Source organism: Rhyacophila brunnea, unplaced genomic scaffold (assembly GCF_057557595.1).
Source record: "Rhyacophila brunnea isolate RB1 unplaced genomic scaffold, BYU_Rbru_1.0 scaffold_6, whole genome shotgun sequence".
NCBI lineage: Eukaryota > Metazoa > Arthropoda > Insecta > Trichoptera > Rhyacophilidae > Rhyacophila > Rhyacophila brunnea.
The window spans coordinates 41,370,126-41,392,741 of NW_028233276.1; the positions used below are offsets into that span (position 1 = coordinate 41,370,126).

At 29.5% G+C, this 22,616-nt stretch overlaps 1 long non-coding RNA gene across 2 annotated transcripts; it reads right to left on the reverse strand.

Annotated features, from left to right (window-relative positions):
* Positions 1-5,379: 5,379 nt before the first annotated feature.
* LOC147065689 (uncharacterized) lies at positions 5,380-6,958 on the reverse strand. 2 transcript variants are annotated; one of them, XR_015071798.1, is made up of 3 exons: positions 6,858-6,958; positions 6,262-6,368; positions 5,380-5,501 (listed from the first exon to the last, which is right to left on the reverse strand). It is a non-coding gene; the product is annotated as an uncharacterized LOC147065689 (long non-coding RNA). The 2 variants fall into 2 exon arrangements; XR_015071797.1 differs by having other exon boundaries at positions 6,262-6,374; positions 6,858-6,952.
* Positions 6,959-22,616: the final 15,658 nt, after the last annotated feature.

A 22,616-nucleotide genomic window follows, 5' to 3' on the forward strand; every position in this document is an offset into this window, starting at 1 on the left:
TCTGTCACATTCAGATTACGTACTGGCGTGGGTGGGCAACCATGTTTTTAAACTTATATACAAATTAATTATTAATAATTATGTATGATAACAATATTTCACTTATATGTAATATTAAAACGATAATAAAAAATACACTCAACAATATTTTATTTTTTTAGTAAAATATAGTACGTAACACTTCACATCAGAGTCTTGCCAAACCCTACTTCAATCAAAAATCATTGCAGAGGAGATTTTTGCGTAGCTTTAGTCCACGCATTTTAATATCGCTCATCTAAACTATAGCTCCAAACCCTACTTATTTTAAATCAGTTTATCGTAGTAGCCTCCGGTGCTGACGCTGCCATGGACTCATACCATGATGATAAATCTTGCTCTATTTGATTAAAATAATATTTTACATTTTTGAAGTTATAATACTTTAGGCGCATTTGGAAAACCAGATCAGAGTGTATTTTTGGCGTGTGACATGTAACACATAATTTTTACATACATAATACAAAAATAAACGCACTCGATTAGATTCGAACCACGGAATGTTCGGTTTTCAACCGAACACACTACCTTTACGCCACAGTATGATACTCCAACCGTAATGATTATACAGTATAATATTATAGTTTAGATTTGTTCCGTTGCCTAGGCAACGAATTTATTTTTGTCGGCCATTTGCAATTCCTTACGCAAACAAACTATTAAACGTCATAGTGGCAGTTGTTACTTTAAAAATAAAAACAACGATAAATAATTATATAATTTAGTAATATATAAATAAATCAAAGGCGTTCCAATAAGCGGTCTTTTTTCTTGAGTGTGTAATTTAACAAGATAATTAAGAGCTAGTTAAAGAATCTAGGTTATCACAAGTTTTTTTTTTTGTTACCCCAAAGAAGTATAACTTCTAACGCGCTTACATAAGTACACACACCGATTTTTGTTAAAACGGATATTAAAAATGCTGTTTTATATTTGGTATACGGTTAAATATTTTTAAACAGAACAAAAAATTGTTGAGTTGTTCAATATTGTCCTTTGGATTAAATTTTGGATGTTTCAATAAACCCTGTAAGTGAGTACACGTAATTTAGTATTTTTCATATATGGAATTTTGAATAATCACTAAAAGTTTTTTTAACCAAAATTTATGGATCCAGAAATCATGCATATATTTCTTACTGCAGTTCTAAAATTTGAAGATTTTAATCAGTAATGCTATTGGATTCCTAAAGATAGAACTAAAACCAAATAGTTATTATTAATATATTCACATATAATATTACACCATCGTGGCTGTAATGGAGAATTAAATAGATTAATCTGGATTACTTCGTCTAGTACAGTTTCAGGTGTGATTTAAATATTTTATTTAATAATTTTACTATTATTTTTCAATCCCTTTGTCAAACGGAACCCATTATGGAAACGGTAGTTTATAATTACATCTTTAATCATATATGATGTACATACAGCAATTTTCTGATATAAAGTTTTATAATGAAATATATTAACATACATATTATTGTAGATTAAATTATTTTATTAAATATTTAAATATTATTAAATATTTTTATATTTTAATTTATGTTTTTGATTCAATTAATCGTTATTATATATAATAAATATTTTATTAGTTTATCAAACATTTTCAGAATTATGAATCTCTATTATATTATATTATATAACAATATGTTTTTTATCCAAAGACATTTTGATCTAATATATATCTAAATAAAAGAGTTTTTAGCTAGTAATGATTGCTTGGAACGAAAGTTTTCTTTGTTAAAAACCATATATTTCATCGAATCTATTTTTCAAATAAAAACAGTAATTGCGCCTTTTTCATATACAACTTTCTCTGTAAACAACGTTTTGTGTGAGTTTTTACTTTAAATGCTACCCAATGTGTAATTAGTGTTTATATTGCACTTTATTGTTTTAATCCTTTTGATAAATTAAATCAAAAATAAAACTCAACTAGACAGGCTTTATTTTAGTTAGAATATAATATAGATTTGGTTTTAGAATAAATTCTTGAATAAACTATATTTGACTCTGAAATAGATTGTATATTATGCTTTAAAATATACCACACTCGCCCATATAGTTAAGTGAAAATTTTTAAGAAAAAAAAATCTAGACGTTATTCAATTCAATTCAATTCATTTATTTTTTTAACATATTGTGGACATTACAAATTATAAGTTTAAGACGTTCGCAACATGACATTTAGAAACAAAGATATATAAATATAACAGTATTACATAAAAAAAGAGATAGATCAGTAGATGAATTAGATGGGTACAAGGAAGTACACCGGATGAGCTAAGCAGACCCTATTTTAAGATTTTATAAAACAACATCCACCTAAACTCATTCTCACGTAGGTGGAATATATCAACACCCGAAGCAATTTCGTTGAACATAGTTATCACTCTCCCAATTGGCATTACCAGTGGCAGGTTGGTTCTGCACCTTGGGAGAATAAACAACTGATGGTCTCTATTTCTAAGATAGCTATCAGGGACACATAGGTCAACACTGCCCAGAATGGCAGAGTTCTCATTTATACCTTGTATAAGTCGAAAAAAATACGTAGCTAAATAAAGATTTCTTCTAAATTGCAGACTGCAGTATGTAAGCATGCCTAAGAGAAAGTCAGTTGGATAAAGCCACGGATAGTATCCATACAACCTCAAGTAAAGGAGTCTCAAGAATTTCTTCTGTACCCTCTCCACCATAAGGCCATACTTCAACTGGTGCGGTGCCCAAACAATAGACCCACTCTCAAGTCTGCTTCGAACTAAAGAATTAAATAAAAGTTTTAATACCGTAACATCTGAAAAGACCCGGGAAGTACGCATGACGAAGCCCAACATTTTAAGCGCTTTGTTACAAATGGTAACTATATGGCTAATAAATGTCAGTTTACTCTCAAACGTAATGCCAAGATCCCTTACAGATGATATTCGTGACAGAACTCTGCCATGCATCGAGTATTGGAAAAACAACACTTTTGAGGCTCTGGTAAACGACAAAAGATTGCATTTATCAATATTGAATTCTAGTTTGTTACGCCTGCCCCAATTTAATACATTATCTATATCAAGTTGGAGCTGACGACAATCGTCCAAGGTGACAACTTCCAAAAAGAGTTTCAAGTCATCAGCGAACAACAAAAACATAGCATTTTTTATTACCAATGCTATGTCATTTATAAAAATCGTGAACAGCAACGGCCCTAAGTTTGAGCCCTGGGGGACACCAGAAAATGTGTAAAAGGTCTGTGACTGATAAAGGCCGTACGATACGTATTGTTGACGGTTCCTAAAATAGCTCCCGAATAGTTTCAAAAATGTTATTTTTTATTTTAATTGAACTTGTATTTGTATTAAATTTGTTATATTTTCATAAATAAATATATCTTTTTTTCTCTCACATTATTATTTACATTACAATATTATTTACTCCATTAAACCTATATATTTCCAAGATTTAACGTAAATAGTTTTTACAATAAATGTCTTAAATAGTATAAATTTAATGATACTAGATTTATTTTTTAGCGATTTTATCAATGTTTTTCTGTATATATAAAATTTTTAAATTAACTATCGAAAAAATGCCAATCACGGGATCCCGGGATCGTCAAATTGTAATTCCGAAATCCCGGGATCAAAAATTTGGCTCGGGATTGGATTCCCTGGTTATGACATAGACGTTTTCAAAGATATGCTGTGATGTGGTTTTGTTTTTGAAACTTTTTTTTACTATATCATAATATTTATATTTTTTTAATCGTTTTATTCTTCTCTTTTGTGAGAGTAATATTCGTTATAAGTATTGTAAATCTCATGTTGTGAACGTCCTGAATTTTGATGTGTTATTTCAGCAATGTTTTGTTTTCTTAAATAAACAATAAAATAATAGGTATTTACAATTGACAGAATTATACATGGTTACATCAAATAAAACATGAAACGAAATGGAAGAGAAATCACTGCTCCAATATATACTCTAGGTATATTAGAATATTATAATATGAATGTATTTATTTTAAATATAAAAAACCATTTTGAAATAAAAATCTATTTATGGATGATTGATTAGATATCTGTATTCAGAATCTAGAACAGGATCACAAGCATAACAACAAATTTCTTAATATTGATCAACAGTCAATAAATTAAATGAAAATTTTGATGTTTATAAAATTGTTACTGCTTCGCTGTTACAGATATTTTTTTAACAGTGATAATCGATAAGTGATCGATAATAATATGAAGATGTGAAATGCCTGAATTACTATCACGTTTTTTGAATGATTGCGCACATTTTTAGGTAGGTATCGACATGATTTACCTACATAATAATAATAATATTATAAAATAACTGGTAAGTAGTAAGTAAAATTTTGTAACTTATAACATGACTAGCTAATTGATACATCAAAAATGTTATGCTACTGTTTTTTTTCATTTATTTGATAACATTTGGAGATGCTTAAGTGAATATTCATTTATTCGTAAAAATAGGAAATTTTCTTTTTATGTACCTACTGTATTTTAACTTCAGTACATTTAAAATTTACAACGTTGATAGACAACAGTATACAGAAGCTAGTAAAGCATACTTAATAGAGGATATAAAATTTCGTCTTGGCATATAACACCGATTATCAAATGGATATTCACAGAGAGGAGGTTGTAATAACAGGTTTTTTATTTTAAATTTCAGCCTTTTGCTCAATATATTAAGTCCATACTTTGGGTCCAAACACATATTGAAAAATAACAATCAGACCCAGAATTTGCACCCGGAATCTACAACAATATAATGCAAAACGCTACCATTCGGCCATCGTAAGCGTAAACAACCAAAAAACGTTATAAATAATGTTAATTCGTTAAAAACCCTATCCCATCATTACATATTATTTTTAGTTTTCTCTAATGTACCTATCAGCTATTGAAAAGATTCATGACTAATTCACAGTTTTAATGTTATTTTTAAAGATCTCTTTTTTATAAAAAAATAAATAAACTGAAATTCTTTTTATATACATCACATTTAATTTCGGTATGATAACAATATTGAATCACATTAATTCCTAATCGGCATTTTAGTATCCCTCAAAATGTAAGATTTTACGAATGTTTTAATTTATAATATTAATAAAATTATAAAAACAACGCTTTTTACAATTATAACGTCTTATAAAATTAGATGAATTTGAAAAATTTGCATTAAGATAATATAAAAATAAAATTCGAATAAACTAATTACGTATAAGTACAACAAAATTCGTTAAAATGGTATTTTATTTAAATAATATATTATTATTTATCTTACCTTCTTTGGTCCAGCATTATTCCATCTGGAATGGCATAACCCTCTTTATTAAGCTTGTTGAGCGATAATCTATCTGCTCTAAAAGCTGATTCTGGGATTTTCCCTCCAGAGGCTGGCAACACTTGCTCCCTAAAAAGTTGGCGTTTTACCTGGAAATGAGAGTTTATTTAAAATATTCTATTTTATAGCGATATTAATATTATATTTTAGTATTTTTAAGCCTATCGTCCGACCGATCTAAATATAAGTTATCTTAAAAATTCAAACAGTATACGTTTTCAATCCACAAATCATGTATTTCTGACATAGAATCATTAGAATTGAGATCGTTATGATATAATTAGTGAAAACTCTGTGTCAAAACCATTATAATGAAGTTTCACTAAGTAACTTGCATTCATTTGAATTATAATGTTCATTTTACTATCTTCAAATTAAGATGCATTTTCTTATGATTGATTTATTGACCAAAAAAGTTCTCCAAATTGTAGATAGTAAATTTTCGTGAGCAACATATTAGAAAGTTCTATTTTTAAACATTAGTTTGATGATATAAATATGACTTTGTCGTGAATAAGCATAATGTGCAAAATTTGAGTAGTACAGTAGGTACTAATTTTAAAACGTGGTGCATATAAAAATTTTATTGCATTAATAACAATATAATATCACATATAAATGCTGAAAAATCAATAGAAATATATAGCTATTAAATTTAAACTGAAGATTAATGAGAATGCTTGCTCCGGTTCATTCTAAAATAATATCTACTTACATACGTACTTACCGGTTTTTAATTAATAATAATTTGAAAATAAACGGTTTTTCCCAATGGGACTAGAAACTTTTTATAAAATTATTATGATTAAAAAATTAAATTATAATACATATTACAAATTAATTACTCACTCTTTTGATATTTGATCCATCGATCAACATAACTATACATAACAACAAAATTATGTAAGATGCCATTTTTACTAAACAGAAATTGGTGATTATATTTAAAGGCATGGCTGTTTCTGGAACAAACAACATTATTATTACTATTGTTTTCAAATAAGATGCAAGAAAATAATAGATAATAAAAACTCACTGAGTCAATAAAAGTTTTGCAATATTGCACTTATGAACAATATAGGTATATATTTATAATGAACTACTCTTTTCCACTTTAGTTGATTAAGCGTTATGAAATTATCACATAATATCTAATTGTCATATTGTAATTAAATAATAACCGTTTACGATAAATTATAAATATATTTAAATCTAAATAAAATTTAATTAATGAAATACTTATGACATTTCGGTAAGTAGTATTCATTAAAACATGGATAGTACAGTATTAATAAAATTGATAACTAATGTAAAATAAATTCACTGAAAGACGTAACATAACTACGATCGTTAAAATCATTTTACTTAAAGTTATTTTAAAACAACAATATTATTGTAACATAGAACTTATAACTTATCGATTATAAACTAGAGAAAATTATCACCTTAGTATTATTAATCACTTGTTTACATCTAAAACACTTAATATATTTATAAAAACGAAAACTATTTGATAGGTTCAGTGACTACTGCACTGAAGTCTGATAGACAACTGATACAGTTATTTTCCTTCGCTATGGATATGATCCCCCGCGTAAACGGATAGTTCTCATAAACTTATTTGTTTTTTAACATAACAACCTCCAAATTTTATTTTCAATGTAAATTATATTGACAGGTAATTGTTGTATGCATTTATGAAATACTTACATTCTACTACTATTCTATAGTTTGATAGTTTGCATATTTTTATTTGACGATTAGTAATAATATTTAAGTACATAGTTACTATTATTTGAATAAACAGTGAATTATTTCTTTATTTTTAAGTACACAAACACAACTGATGTGGAGTACAAAATATTGTTCTTATTTTTTAATCATTACTTATAATTTATTATCCTGATATTTTCTCATTTACAATGTTATTATAAAAAAAAAATATCAATATATTTTCATATAATATATTTGTATTGTTGTTTAATTTAATAAAACGCATTTTTTGTAGTACTTATTCCACTTTTAATCAATAAATTAAGACCGGTTTCGTCCGCCTCAGAGAGACATTTTCAACTGAACTCAGTACTACAAAAAAAATGCGATTTATTAAATTAAACAACAATACAACGCAGTTCCACCATGAATTGACAGTAAATAGTTAACAAAATAAAGATAATATATTTGTAATAATAGATCGTTTTGTAAACAATATTGTATCTACAAAATATTTAAAAAAGTCCTGTAGAATAAAATTTACAATCGTTTATTTACTCATAACTTCTAAGTCGATTTACTTATAAATTAGTGACAGCTGTGCTTGTATTTATTCACTCCCTGGTTCATCTTTCATATTAATAATGTTCTTTTATATGTATACAAAACATAAACAAATTAAATATTTAAAATTATATCAGCAAGTAAATTGTTTTCATCTCGATTTAAAAAACAGGAAGAAAATGACAGTAGGTTTTCCATCAGCACAACAGTTATAATATTCTTTTTTTTAATTGGTTAAAAATAGGTTTTGGGTTAAAATGAACTTGAAATTCAAGTGAATGCTAAACTATGCATATTAAATCAATCATTCATAAATATTTATTTGTTAATTATTTGATAGTGTGTATTTTTTATTTTTGAAACTATAATTAAATTTAAATTCTTAAATAACATTATTACACAACTTATAAGATAGTAGTGAATGTATATGAATATATTATATAATATATTTCTTTAATACAGAATATTGGTATGATTAAACATCTACTTCTACATCTACTGAAGATCCTTTCATCCACTTTGGAAAAATAACCTAACTAGTTAAGAAGATTATCAACTACCTACCTTATTAAAAATTTTAAACTAATATTATACATTTGTAGTCTAATTAAAAATAAATTTTCAATTACTAGTGATGATATAAATTCTAAAAAAAATCTAAAATACTTAAAAAAACGAATAAGATAAAAATGTATCAAACATTATTTTATTGCATAAACTTCCGTCTGGAATAGATTATTTCTAATGATATCATTTTTAATTACTATTAATAACATAAATAAATCGATGTTTTTTATACTACTTATCCGAATGGTTAGAATAGTGATTTTGGTATATTTGCTGGCACTGCCTTGAAATCGCGAATGAAGTAAAAGTCATAAACCGCGATTATTTTCGCCTGCAATACTTTTGGTATTAGTGCTCTCAATAAACAATCTCTGAAGTCATGAGACCTGTCTTCAATATTTTGGGTAATCTTTCGATTAAAGTCGTGCATCAATTTGACAAAAGGTTGTATTTTTGCCAGAGTCATGAGCTTTAAAAATTACATTATATTTCCGTTGAATGTCCATTATGCATTTTTTTAAAACTTTTTAGTATTTTGACATATCTTTTTTAATTTGCTGATTATTATTTGAATTGGACATTATAATTCAAAATTATCTTTTGTAAAATTTTGCTTACGCAACACCGTTTCGACTTTATAATAATGTTATATAAAGTATTAAATTGTTCTTAAATTTGTTCAGAAAAACGTAATATATAGAAGTCTATAGAAAGTAATAAACGACATTATAATAATTAATTTGTGACAAATTTACGGAAATGTATAAAGAAGTATACTATTGAATAGCAAACATGATTTAAAAAATTATATATCCCAGAAAAAGTCATTTTTTTAAGAATGAGCTCGATTCAAATTGAAGATATTTCAGCAGCAAGATAAAAGTGTTAAAAAATTTGCTTAGATAAAAATAATTAAAAGATAAAAAGAACTTTTTATATATAACGTTTTAAAATTTTCTGTTGAGTTATTATGCTCAATATGCTCAAACTTGTACTTGATAAGAAGTAAATAAAAAACAAACAAACAAATATAGAACACTGTAATGTAATTTTGACTTCCATAGTAACGCACGTATATATTAATAATTTAGTTTCTAGGGCCACCCCCTTAGCAACCAATAATAGTCTTTTACTTTTTACGGATTTTTCTGAAATAACTTTCCATACAAAACAGAATTAACTAAAAATGAACTCAATTCTGCTTAAAGATGGCTAAAAGTATTAAAAGAATACATTGGCATCGTGTTCTGATATATTTTATAAGTTTCAAATGTCTAGCTAGTTGGGAAATTAGTTAAAAATCGATTGCAAGATTTGTACTGGACAAAAAACCACCGGACAAATAAGAATACGAGCTAATAAAAACGTTGTAAAATAGTAAGAGATTTTAAAGTAATTATTATAAGGATTATTAATAGTATTAGAGCCCGGTGTGGGTTCTAGCCAACCACCCCTTTGCACTGGAATTCCAGTTGGACAGGCCGATAATCTGCAGATTATGGGCGATCTACATCCAGCGACTGGAGTCGTGATCTACCAAAACGTATTTTAAAGTTTATCAATGACTCAAATAGGTTAAAAACAATGTTTAGTGGTATTGTTCGAAGAGTTTTATTTTGTAGCAAATAACTGGGTAACCATATTCGGGTTAAAAAAGAGGAAATACTCACCACAATTTTTAAGTTTATATTTTCTGACACAGTGGTATTTTTAACTTGTCAAGGTTTTATCAAACTCTACAACTGTTATACCATTGTCTATGCTCATGTCTGGAGCATAGACAATGGTAGAAACGTATACGCCTGAATCTGACAGTTTGCTGGTAACTGCCCTTCCGGTAGACCGAGTTACGAGGGCGCTCCTCTCTGCTAAAATGTCAAGTTAAAAGGTTTATAAACGTAACTATTTTTATTGTATTCAACGTATATATTTGATTGTGTAAGGTATAAGGACAATAAGTTAAACAAATAGACAGGTCAGATATCCTAAAACAATGTATATGATAAAGATTTAATTTCCAAAATTTCGATGATCAACTTACGTAGGCGATGGACAGAACTGCCTTTTCTATAGTCGATTTTCTTGAGAAGGGTTGAAAATCTTTTATTTGATAAAACATTATAATCCAGGAAATTAAATATCTCTAGAAAAATTGAATAAGGAGAGACTAGCCGCCCGGAACTATCCCTATGGGAACAAAATAATACGGTAGGTATGGTGTAAGATTTGCTATTTGCCAGTGAAAAATAAAATTGATATTGCGGTTTCAATATTACAAGTTTATTAATAATTAATGTGTAAATAAATTAATAACGTTTTACTTGCCCACTTCATATTCATTTTTGTTAGATGAGCAATTTTTAGGTGGGTCCGAGCACTTTGATGTACTTGCATCCGCTGCCGTCATTTTGTTGGATTTCTTTGAAGTAGCTCTTCTTGATATCTACTGGCAACTTAAGCAAATATATGTTAGATTATTTGACTGTAGGTTATTTTACTTATATTAAAAAAAACACTCCACATGCATGATAAAGACCAATCCAATATATTATAAACTGAGAGAGGAAATACATTTCAAAAATATCAAACTGCAACACAAAATTTATCTGTTTTAAATCTGTCATTGTTAATACTCGGAGACCGTGAATGACATAATTTGCAACATTCATTTGTTTTTGAAAATTACAAAATGAGTGTCGCACTAAAACGTTTTGAAATTGGAATGGTTATAATATAAATATCGGAAAATATCCATTATGACTTTGATAATAAATATTGTAAGATCAATATTAATGAATGTAAATTTTAAGCAATGGAAAAAATATACTCATGTAAATCATTGCGGAGAGAACTTATTTACTGACGCTATTTTTATGAGAATACTATTGATGTGATATTCTCGAATACGAATGCATAATAAAACAAAGCAAAAAATCAGTAGCCAAAGTTGCTTCATCTCAGTGGGTATTTAAATTATTTGGTCACATCAACGTTGACAAATTAATCTCCAGGCTATTTTTTGTATTGTATTTAATTCACAAACGTTTGAAGAATAGCATCGCTTATTATAAAAAACAAGCCGTTGTGAATGACATAAGCTAGCAATAAGTTTAATAATTATTAATTTATTTAATGAATACAAAAAAAGAATGTTTTACATAGTTGATCCGTTGTATCACGTCATCTTTGGCATACATAATGGATTAAGATAAATTGATAATATAGAAGTTTATAAGTATCATTATATTGTTATTATTGTGTTTATTTTAAAATTATTATTATGTTCAAAATATAATAAAACATATGTGTTAGTATTGGAGCTAACTGAACATGTAGCTTTATAATATTATGGTAATGTTTTTGCATAATTTATTGTTTAATTTAAAAATTGATTAAAATATAAATAATAGAATATTATCTCTAACGATACTTGAAAATACTGTTTATTTATTTTAATATGAATAATGTGTTATATGGGACTTCCAATAATAATTGGTAAATAGACATTCTTCTTCTTCTTCAGCATATTATATACATCTACTATGAAAGCCTTTCCGTATGCAAATAGTGACGTTGAAAAAAATACCACCCAATAATTTATACAACTTAATACAGCTAATAATCCGAGAAAAGGGTGTCCAGGTGAAAGTTTTTGAATAAAACCCTTTTCTTTTTATTTAAAAATAAATATACATAAATACCAGTGACGAAGACTCCATACTAGGCGATTATTTAAAGCCTGCCTTCTTAAGAAAAATAATTTTTATTTTCATGTAATTGTCATAATTTTACGATCTTTTCCCATATTTCAATAACCACCATCTATGGCATCTCTCAAAACTTTAAAAAAATAGTACACACCGCGTTTCGCTTCACATATTGTATAGGATTATTTTCGCGTGAATCGACGGGTTTTTCAATATGAAGTTTTTTTCTCATAATTTAAAAAAATTTGGCGTCCCGCATACAAATGTACAAGCTGTTTTATTAGCGCTTACGTCGCGAGAGCACATTTATTCAAAATAATTAATAAGAAGACAATTTAAAAAATAATTTCTATGGGATTCAATCACATAAATATGTATATTTTGTTCTTAAAAATATAAAACAATTTATCTCGTGATTTGTATTTATTTATTAGTTCACTAAGTAGATAATTTAGATATCTGATATTGTACCCACCTAAGTCTGTGTTTTAAATATAGAAGTATTTTAAAATGTCTAGTTTTACGGGTTAAATTATAAATTGTTATGGAACATAATACATATACAACAACGAATATGTTCATAGATGATAGGTAATATATTTTGAGCTTATGTCCGTTTATAAATTTTTAGGAAAATACATAAGTAATTCAAACTAATTGCTTATTTTTATGAACTAATTATAACAAACCAATTAAGTTTTTGAAATTTCTTCGTTTTAGCGTACCTATTCATCAGTAGTAATATAGGGTTATCTTCTTATTTCCCGCAAATATATCTGACAAGCATGGTTACTCCCACAGCCTACCTCTTTCAAAAAGTCACCCTTCGCCACTGATAAATAAACATACATTTTTTTACCGCTACAACATGCCATGAGGCCTAATGGCAATAGTAATAGAAGTAAAACAATCACAAACACCCAGGCTTTGATAAAATTAGATAAATATATTGTTACCTAATCAAGAATCTAGCCCGGATACCCTGGATGAATGGCCAGAGCCTTACACAGTTTATAACAAAGGCCGCCTACACAAATGCAGTCTAGACATATGAAAATATGGCAAAAACAAGACTTCTCGAATCTCCATATCTTATGTAATTCTGAAATAAGAGAATGCTTTTATATTTTTTACATTCCTACTAAATTACGTCGAACTAAAATTTGGTTCATTATTTTTATAAGGAAACTATAGAAACTTTCAAGATTTAAATTTTTAAGTTCTTTTGTATGCGTAGAAGATGGATGTCGTGGCCGAAGAATTTAATAACATGGATTCATAAGAGCACAATATCAATGTTCTGGTTAGAGGTCTCAATATAACGGGATAGACTGCATTGATGATCACTGTATCATCAATGATCATTAGGCCGGTATCTGTTCTCTCTGCACCAGCAAAAGTTCTTGAGATGATCATGCACAACATGATTTCTCCAAAAATTGAGTCATTTATAATAAATGAACAGCATGGATTTAGAGCAGGCCGATCAACGGAAACTAACCTGATGGTATTTACCAATTATGTGTCATCAGCCCTGGATAGAGGCCACCAGGTTGACTGTTCTTACAATGACTTCTCAAAAGCATTTGACAAAATCGATCATGATGTCCTGATGGAAAAACTCCAACTTATTGGATTGTCTGTTCGATTTTTGAAGCTATTCGAGAGTTATTTTAGGAACCGTCAACAATACGTATCGTACGGCCTTTATCAGTCACAGACCTTTTACACATTTTCTGGTGTCCCTCAGGCCTCAAACTTAGGGCCGTTGCTGTTCACGATTTTTATAAATGACATAGCATTGTTAATAAAAAATGCTATGTTTTTGTTGTTTGCTGATGACTTGAAACTCTTTTTGGAAATTGTTACCTTGGACGATTGTCGTCAGCTCCAACTTGATATAGATAATATATTAGATTGGAGCAAGCGTAACAAACTAGAATTCAATATTGATAAATGCAATCTTTTGTCGTTTACCAGAGCCTCAAAAGTGTTGTTTTTTCAATACTCGATGCATGGCAGAGTTCTGTCACGAATTGCATATGTAAGGGATCTTGGTATTACGTTTGAGAGTAAACTGACATTTATTAGCCACATAGTTACAATTTGTAATAAGGCGCTTAAAATGTTGGGCTTCGTCATGCGTACTTCCCGGGTCTTTTCGGATGTTACGGTATTAAAACTTTTATTTAATTCTTTAGTTCGAAGCAGACTTGAGAGTGGGTCTATTGTTTGGGCACCGCATCAGTTGAAGTATGGCCTTATGGTGGAGAGGGTTCAGAAGAAATTCTTGAGACTCCTTTATTTGAGGTTGTACGGATACTATCCGTGGCTTTATCCAACTGACTTTCTCTTAGGCATGCACTTACATATTGCAGTTTGCAATTTAGAAGAAATCTTTATTTAGCTATGTATTTTTTTTGACTTAAACGAGGTATAAATGAGAACTCTGCCATTCTGGGCAGTGTTGACATGTGTGTCCCTGATAATTATCTTAGAAATAGAGAACGTCAGTTGTTTATTCTCCCAAGGTACAGAACCAACCTGCCACTGGTAATGCCAATTGGGAGGGCGATAACTATGTTCAACGAAATTGCTTCGGGTGTTGATATATTCCACCTACGTGAGGATGAGTATTGGTGGATGTTATTTTATAAATTTTTAAAATAGGGTCTGCTTAACTCATCCGGTGTATTTCCATGTACCTATATAATTAATATTTTTGTATGTACATATTTCTACTGATAATAACATATTATCTATCTCTTTTTTTTATATCATGTTGTGAACGTCTTAAACTTATAATTTGTAATGTCCACAATATGTAAAAATAAATAAATTTAAATCACCGACCACCGTAAAAGACAGTGTTTATAAGAAATACTATAAACTATACTAATAATAAATTATTAGTGAGACTATAGATAGTCAAATTTCTCTTTCATAAGTTTCAATTATTTTATTTAAACGATATTTGGGTGGCGCTCATTTTTTTAAATATCAACCATTTACGAATATGTAATAATAATATAAGAATATCGTGGAGAAAAAAAATTAAATGCAGGTTGCAACAATTGCAATTTGCACGTTCGGCTAGTCTTTTTTACCGGTAATTTTTACAAACATATGGACACAATAAATCAACATACATATTATGAATAACAAAAAAATGTAAAAACTTTGACTATTTTAATATGTAACGTTCAACCAGAACACACCTAACATAGATCTGAGTGATACAAGTCTCGAGGTTCTCGTTGCTTCTTTCGTATGGTCCTATTAGATCAGCTTTTTTATTATTGAATCATTTTTTGCTCTTATTTTTGTACTTATTTATAAACATCAATTTATTATTTCTTCATACTGCAGTAAGTTATCCATCTCTCACGATATCTTGAGAAATAATTTCTTACATTTTTACCATGATGATAATTATTAACCTTGCTTCGAGTAACTGGTCAGTGTATCACCAATTATACTTTTATATGATCGATGCTTTCGTTCCTAAATATAATGGTCTTGAATGATTTCATGCAAATTATGTGCATGATATACTAGCCATAAATTAAAATCCTCTAACGTTGCATCTTGAAAACTTGTAAAATATTGGATAGTATAAGGTTAATTAAATCCAAATCCAAATATACATTACGTATATTATTTTACTTTTCGCTCAATATATTATATAAGAAAATTATATGGCAATAGTAAAAATATTAGGTTCTAATAGAAAAAAAATACATACACAGTGGGACCAGCTAGGTATCAACTGCCTCCAGTTTTCTCTGGTATATGACTGACATTTATTTTCAAGCCTACTTTATTGCTTACTTCAGCGAGTTCCTGCATTCTGCTTTAGAGGTCTTCTGAGTCTTGCAAGAAAATTACTATGTCATCGGCAAAGCGCAGATGACTCAGGTATTCTCATGTATTCTCAAAGTCATTTACAACTACTTTGCGGGCCAAAAGTGATCCTCACCAATGGCACTCAGCCTAAACAGGTAAAAAACTACATCTATCAGGGATAACAATTGTCTATAAATATATGGATGTATTTTTGATGAAATTGTTCACGGTGTAAAGCTCGGCTCGCGTGGTTTTGGCCACCTGAATAATGTCTTCAAAAGTGACCTCCCACTGTGCCTAAAGCGCAAAGTGTTCATACAGTGTGTGTTTCCCGTAATCATATATGCGTGTGAAACGTAGGCCCTACGTAAAAGACAGATCCAGAAACTTAGAGTAGCACAACGTGGTATGGAGAGGTGTATGCTGGGCATAACGCTAAAGGACAAAAAGAGGAATGAGTGGATAAGGAAACAAACAAATGTATGCGATGTAATAGAGTTCGCAAAAGTCCTCAAATGGAAATGGGCTGGACCCATAGCTCAAAGAAAAGACAATCTCTGGACAAATCTAGTCATCCAGTAGTATCCAAGAGGTACAAAACGTCCGCAAGGTAGACCTAGAGGCCGCTGGATCGATGAAATGGTTAAGTTCTGCGGAAGTACGTAGCAACGCAACGCACAGGACCGAGAGAAGTGGAATTAGCTTGGAGAGGCATAATTCCAGCAGTGGATAGATTCAGGCTGATGATGATGATGACTGAAACTCCTCCAGGCTAGTATAGCTACATGGCTCTACGTCTACAATATGCTCTGTAGTCTGAATCTTATCACACTTTCAAATTCCAATTATTTATCAGATAAATACATCTGAAAACCATATACCGGCTACGTTTCAAACGCATGGAAGCCTAAAGCCAGAAAACTCGTCCAGCAAATTCATAGTTAGAAGATTGTTCCAATTTGCCTTTAGTCTGAAATATCATCTCCCCTGTAATCTGGATTCTTCGAGTGAAAATGCTTCTTCCGGAGAAACATTATAACGTTAGCATAGATTGCAAGTTTCTTAATTCCCTCGTTTAGAAATTTTCTTACATTCCCTCAATATTTCGCATTGGTTGAAGTATCCCTAATAGTACAGGTAATCAAGAAAATGGTTTATATGACATAGTATCACTAATGACTACGTTAAATTGTGTGTCGACAAAGACGTGAGTGTTGATATGAAAACTTTGGTACCTGATGGCGACACAATATTCAGTAATAGAATATACTATAGTAATTATAGCTGTGATTCGTGTGGGCAAGACTACCACCCCTTAATGAATCTCTACCTGTCTCAGGAAGAACCCAAGTAACCTCATTCATATAGTCAATTTAGCACGTCTTCCTGCATCTCTTAACCAAAACGCTATAAAAACCATCGGATTTTCTGACCCACAATAAACGAAATGTTTAAAAAAAAATCATTTATCTTATCTGTGTTATTACAAACCTCTAATAAAAATCTGATGATATGAAAATGGGAGCACAGGTTATTTTTTTCTTCCAAGGTGCAAAATTAACTTTCCATTAGAGAGAGGGCAGTAGCTATTCAACTAAATTGTTTCCGATGTCGGTATTATTTTTCACTTATGTGAAGGTAAGGATATAGCTATTTTTTATGAATTAGCTTACTACCTTGTACGTATATGTTTTCAGATATTTTTTTTCTATATTGTTTTAACACAATTTCTTGTTATTTCTACGATAACTAAGTTATCTACGAGTATATTGACAGTTTTCTATTTTGTTCCCATTATAATGGAGTCTACTCCTACGATAACTAAGCGGCTATCGCGTTGATTTATAATATCGTTTGAATCCCGGATCTGAAAATATCATAGTATGCTGGTTTTGAACGTGTCTTTGGACCCACAGTATGGTCCTAATAGATTGAACTAATTGAAGGCTAATATACATTTCTCGTAAAAAAAAAACTGTTAATACAAACTTCACTATGTGGACGCGCATATGATTTTATAGGGTCGGATATGGTCATAATGGGGCTTATCACGTAAAAAAAATTAAATATATCCTTTATTATTTTGTGTATTATCAATATTTACATTCTATTTTTTTTCAACCATATCCGATCCTAATAAGTTCGTATGGGCCTCCACAGAGTGGAGGTTTTTGTTAACAGATTTTCGTTTTTACGACAAATGGATATCAGCCACTTGCTCAACCTATCAGGTCCATACTCTGACTCATACATAAAATGAAAAACAATATAGTATCTACTTGCCAGACTTAGGATTCGAAACTGGGACCCACGACGTTATGGGCCGACGCTTAACTTAACACTCTACATTCTATTAGGTACTCGTTTTTATACATTATGTTGTGAATGTTTTGAACTTTTTGAGTTTGATTCGATTTTTTATTTCAGATTAAATATATAAAATTAACATCTGGTGTTTAAAACGTTTTATTCACCTACAGTCGAATCGAATTGATATACATGATAAAAAAAAATAACTATCGAGTACCTACCTACCTAATTTAATCGTTATTCAGATCATGTGAGTAGTGAGAAGCTACTATACAGTTTGTTTTTTACACAAGGTGTTACATTTTTAAAGTAAGTAACGTTGTTTCACTTTAGCGCACGATTTATTTGTAAATAATTAATATGAGCCTTGAAAATTACCATAAAATTACATCAGTGTCTGAACGATAAAATATTGAGACATTTATTATTGCAGATTAAGAATGTATATATACACAAAATTGATATTGATTGTACCTAACACAGCCATGAGACCCCATGATCTTCAAATAATTCAATATTCTCACATTATTGATTGCTGAACCTTGATAAAAGGTTATTACAAAAAATATATAAATACAATAATACTTCATCATCATCATCAGCCTAAATCTATCCACTGCTGGGTGATGGCCTCTTCAAGCTGCTTCTCGGTCCTGTGCACTGCGTTGTCATGTACTTCCGCAGAACTATATCATTTCAGTCTACCTTGCGGACGTTTTGTACCTACCTCTTGGATACCACTGGATGACTAAATTAGTCTAACGATTGTCTCTTCTTTGAGTCTTCTTCTTATGTGTCTAGTCCATATATTTATGATCAGTTCTATATTGTGAACTAATTTTGGTATCGCAATTTCCTTCAAATTTCCTAGATATATCTCACCAACAATCCCTGTATTTCATCTTCTACATAGCTTATGGTATTTAAAATCCCGTAGCATCCTTTACTTGGGAAGAACAACGAGACTCAATATTTTTGCTGAAATTAGCCTGTCCAGCGCTTGAAACGCACCATAGCGTTTCGTGAAATCCTTGAGATTACCGCTCCGTTTCGTAGATAAATTAAAAATAGCGCTCTGGTTCAGGAATTCTTATGAAAACAACTAGATACATTAATTTACATTTTTTAATAAAATTCAATAAGAAACTTGACATGTCTATTAACAATAATAAGATTTTCTTTTCTTTTGTTACGAAAATTTTTAGGTGATCTTAATATTGTATTCAATGTCGGCCTTCAAAGAAAAGATTTTGTTTTTTTATTAGATGTTCCTCATAAAAAACAAGTCTTTTATACGTGTAAGTGTTCCTTGCACTAGTCACAATAATTAATTTTTGATAAAAATACATGATTTCATGTTATATTATGTATTGATATAACTAATTAATAACAAAAAAAAAACTGAATAATGATGATTTTGTATCATTCCGTAGGATTTAGGTTTAGTATTCCAGGAATCGCTTTCCAACATCATCAATGTCTACATTATTGTAAAATATTGATAAGTTAACTAATTAAACGATTATCAATAATGTAGTATTTATAAGCACAGAGCAGTAACTCGCGGGTTAAACAAACCGTGCACTACTTATACACAGTAGATAAAGGAAAGAAAAATATTAGTAGCTACCATTTTTGACAGAATATTTTTAAAATAGTGTTTTTTTTCTCCTGCGGCGCTTAAACAGATTACCTGCTCAAAATTTTAGTAATAGTACGTATAACATCTTTAAAGACTGTTATTGCATTTTTTTGTCTAAGCTGAAATATAAAGTATGTATATTAAAACAACAAAACTCTCAATATTTTCGGAAACTTATCTGGTTCATAAACTTTTCTATTTCGACCACTGTGCCTATTTAAACTGTCGTTGTCATATCTAGTTGTATGCATATATATTTATAAATATGTAAGACCCTGTCGTATGTGTATGTGTATTAATACTTAATTAGTACTTGCATATCTAGAATAAAAAAATAATATTGTATTTGTTAACAAATACATTAAATTCAATTTTTTGTCTGTGTTATCGGACGTCGACAATAGAGAGAAAAAATGTAATGGAGTACTAAGCTCAAAACAGAGCTTTCTTTTTTGCCAAATCTTCATTTATCGAGTATCTTTACCGGAATGATAATGTGGCCAAATCATGGAATGATTTTAGTTTTAATTTTTCAACGATTTCTTTGATCTTTTTTATCGTCTACATCAGGGGTAATCAACTTGGTCCCTACCACCCACTAGTAGGCGTTCCAGCTTTCATGGTGGGCGGTAGGGGCTTTAAAAACTTTCACAAAAACTTTGCTTTATAAATTTTATAAAATAAAGTTACTTCCCTACTTTGTAAATCACCATTACTGTGGAACTGGTGGGCGGTTTGAAAATTTTACTACTAACAGAGATACAAAAGTGTGCGGTAGGTATAAAAAGGTTGACTACACCTGGTCTATATTATGTTTACATCTGTAACTCTGTCCTGTCAATTAGTGCGAATCACGCGCCTGTTTACCTATGCTTTGTAAGCCTCAAGTTTTATATGAGTTTCGACGGATAGTGTTCCAGACAGTAGCTCCTAAAACATGTCATCTTCCCATTCTCATTTGATTCACATTTATTTAAGTCATGGTTAAATACTATTTTTTTTAATTAAATTGGTAGTATATCCAACATAAAAGGTTTAAACATATTGTAATCTTAATCAAAATTAAAATCTAAAATAATGGATATAATTTAATTAAATAATTTTATAAGTAAGGTGTTTTCAATTAATAAGGTACTCGTAGTTAAAATCAAACTTATTTACCCCATCCTATATGTAGTAATTACGAAGTTAATGTATACGTCGACTTTCACACATAATGTCTCTTATAATAATATTGACAAGTATGTGAAACCTGTAATAGCTATCGATATTAATTACCCTACTCCTGAGTATTAAATTGACTTTGTAGAACACATAATAAATAAATCGATATCATCACTTTTTTGTGATTTTACCGAGGCTTTGACAGCGACTCGCTTTCATATCGCCTCTTCTCTTCTAGAAGGGGATCCGTCAATCAGGTCCTCACTCCTATTCTGTTAAAAAACTTTACAATTTTGCCTAGCTCTTCCGTCTTACCCACCACCAGGACACCCTTCAATTCGTCGACATTCTCATAGATATCCGCAATTTGCAGCTGTACTCTGGGAAGTTCATATTTAGGGCATTGTAGTGCTATGTGCACAATGTCTTCTAAAACATGACATTCATCGCAGAGTTGCGATTTGCTTCTTCCCATGAGGACATCAAATCTTTTGCCCATTGCGTGCCCTGTTCTTAGCCTCAGTATTAACTTTAGCTCATTCCTCGTCAAAGGAGACTCTACAAACCATTTCGTGGTGATGGTAGAATAGACTTACTATATTTCCCCTTTTCTAATGATGCCCTATGGTGAAAATCTATCCACATACTTTGGATATTATCACTTTACTAAAATTTATAACGGAATTTAATACTACTGAAATTAGTTCTATTAAATTTAATACTAAGATACTTTTCAATCATTAATAAATCTTTATTTTTTCATATTTTAAAACGATTATTATTAAAGTGTTTGTAATAAAAACTTTTTATTTTTTACGAATAGCGACATCTTTGTGGTGTCTTATATAGATTCATACACATTTTTGTTAAAACAGTAAAAGTTATTGCAAAAATTACCGTGGAGTATTTGATTTTCACTTTCCATTTCACTTTTAATCAAATCAAAGTTTTTAATAAAATGTACAGAATATAATAAAAACTATATTCTCATTGAAAATTTAATTTTTACTAAATACTATTATTAAGTTGCCATTTTTGTTTATATTTTTACACGTTAATTCATAGTATATTAATACTCAGTAGGTACTATTATTATACTTTTATAAAACAAAAAATGTAATTAGGAACATTACTTAATATGTTAGAATTCAATAATTACACAGTAAATAATTATGTATTTTTATTAATATTATTTATCAATACGAAAAAAAATGTATACATAAATGGTACTTGTTTGGTATTTATTATTTTAAATGTTGGTAAAGTAATACTATAAAAATATTTTCCAATACAGTAAGTACACTAAAAGTAATAAATAAGGTGTTGAAATAATAAGACTTCATCATTTATTTAATTTATTTGTTTTAAGATGAAATTTAAAAAAGTCAATGAAGTCTTTGTTTTAAATTAACGTAACTAATTTCACTAATGCAAAGTTTGCATAACGCAGATAATTAAGAATACGATCAAAGATTGTTATATTTAAAAAACCGTAAGAACAATATTTAAAAAAAAAAAAATGTTAAACAGTACCTACTATCGCTAGGTTTTTGTACCACAGAAATAGAGTGACCGGAAGTTGGACAAGAGGAAATACTTTATTTGATTGTAGTAGATGCACAAAGTGTTGATTGAAATAGATTCTTATATTATACTGCAAGCAAAAAGCTTTAAATGGAAAATACCAAAAT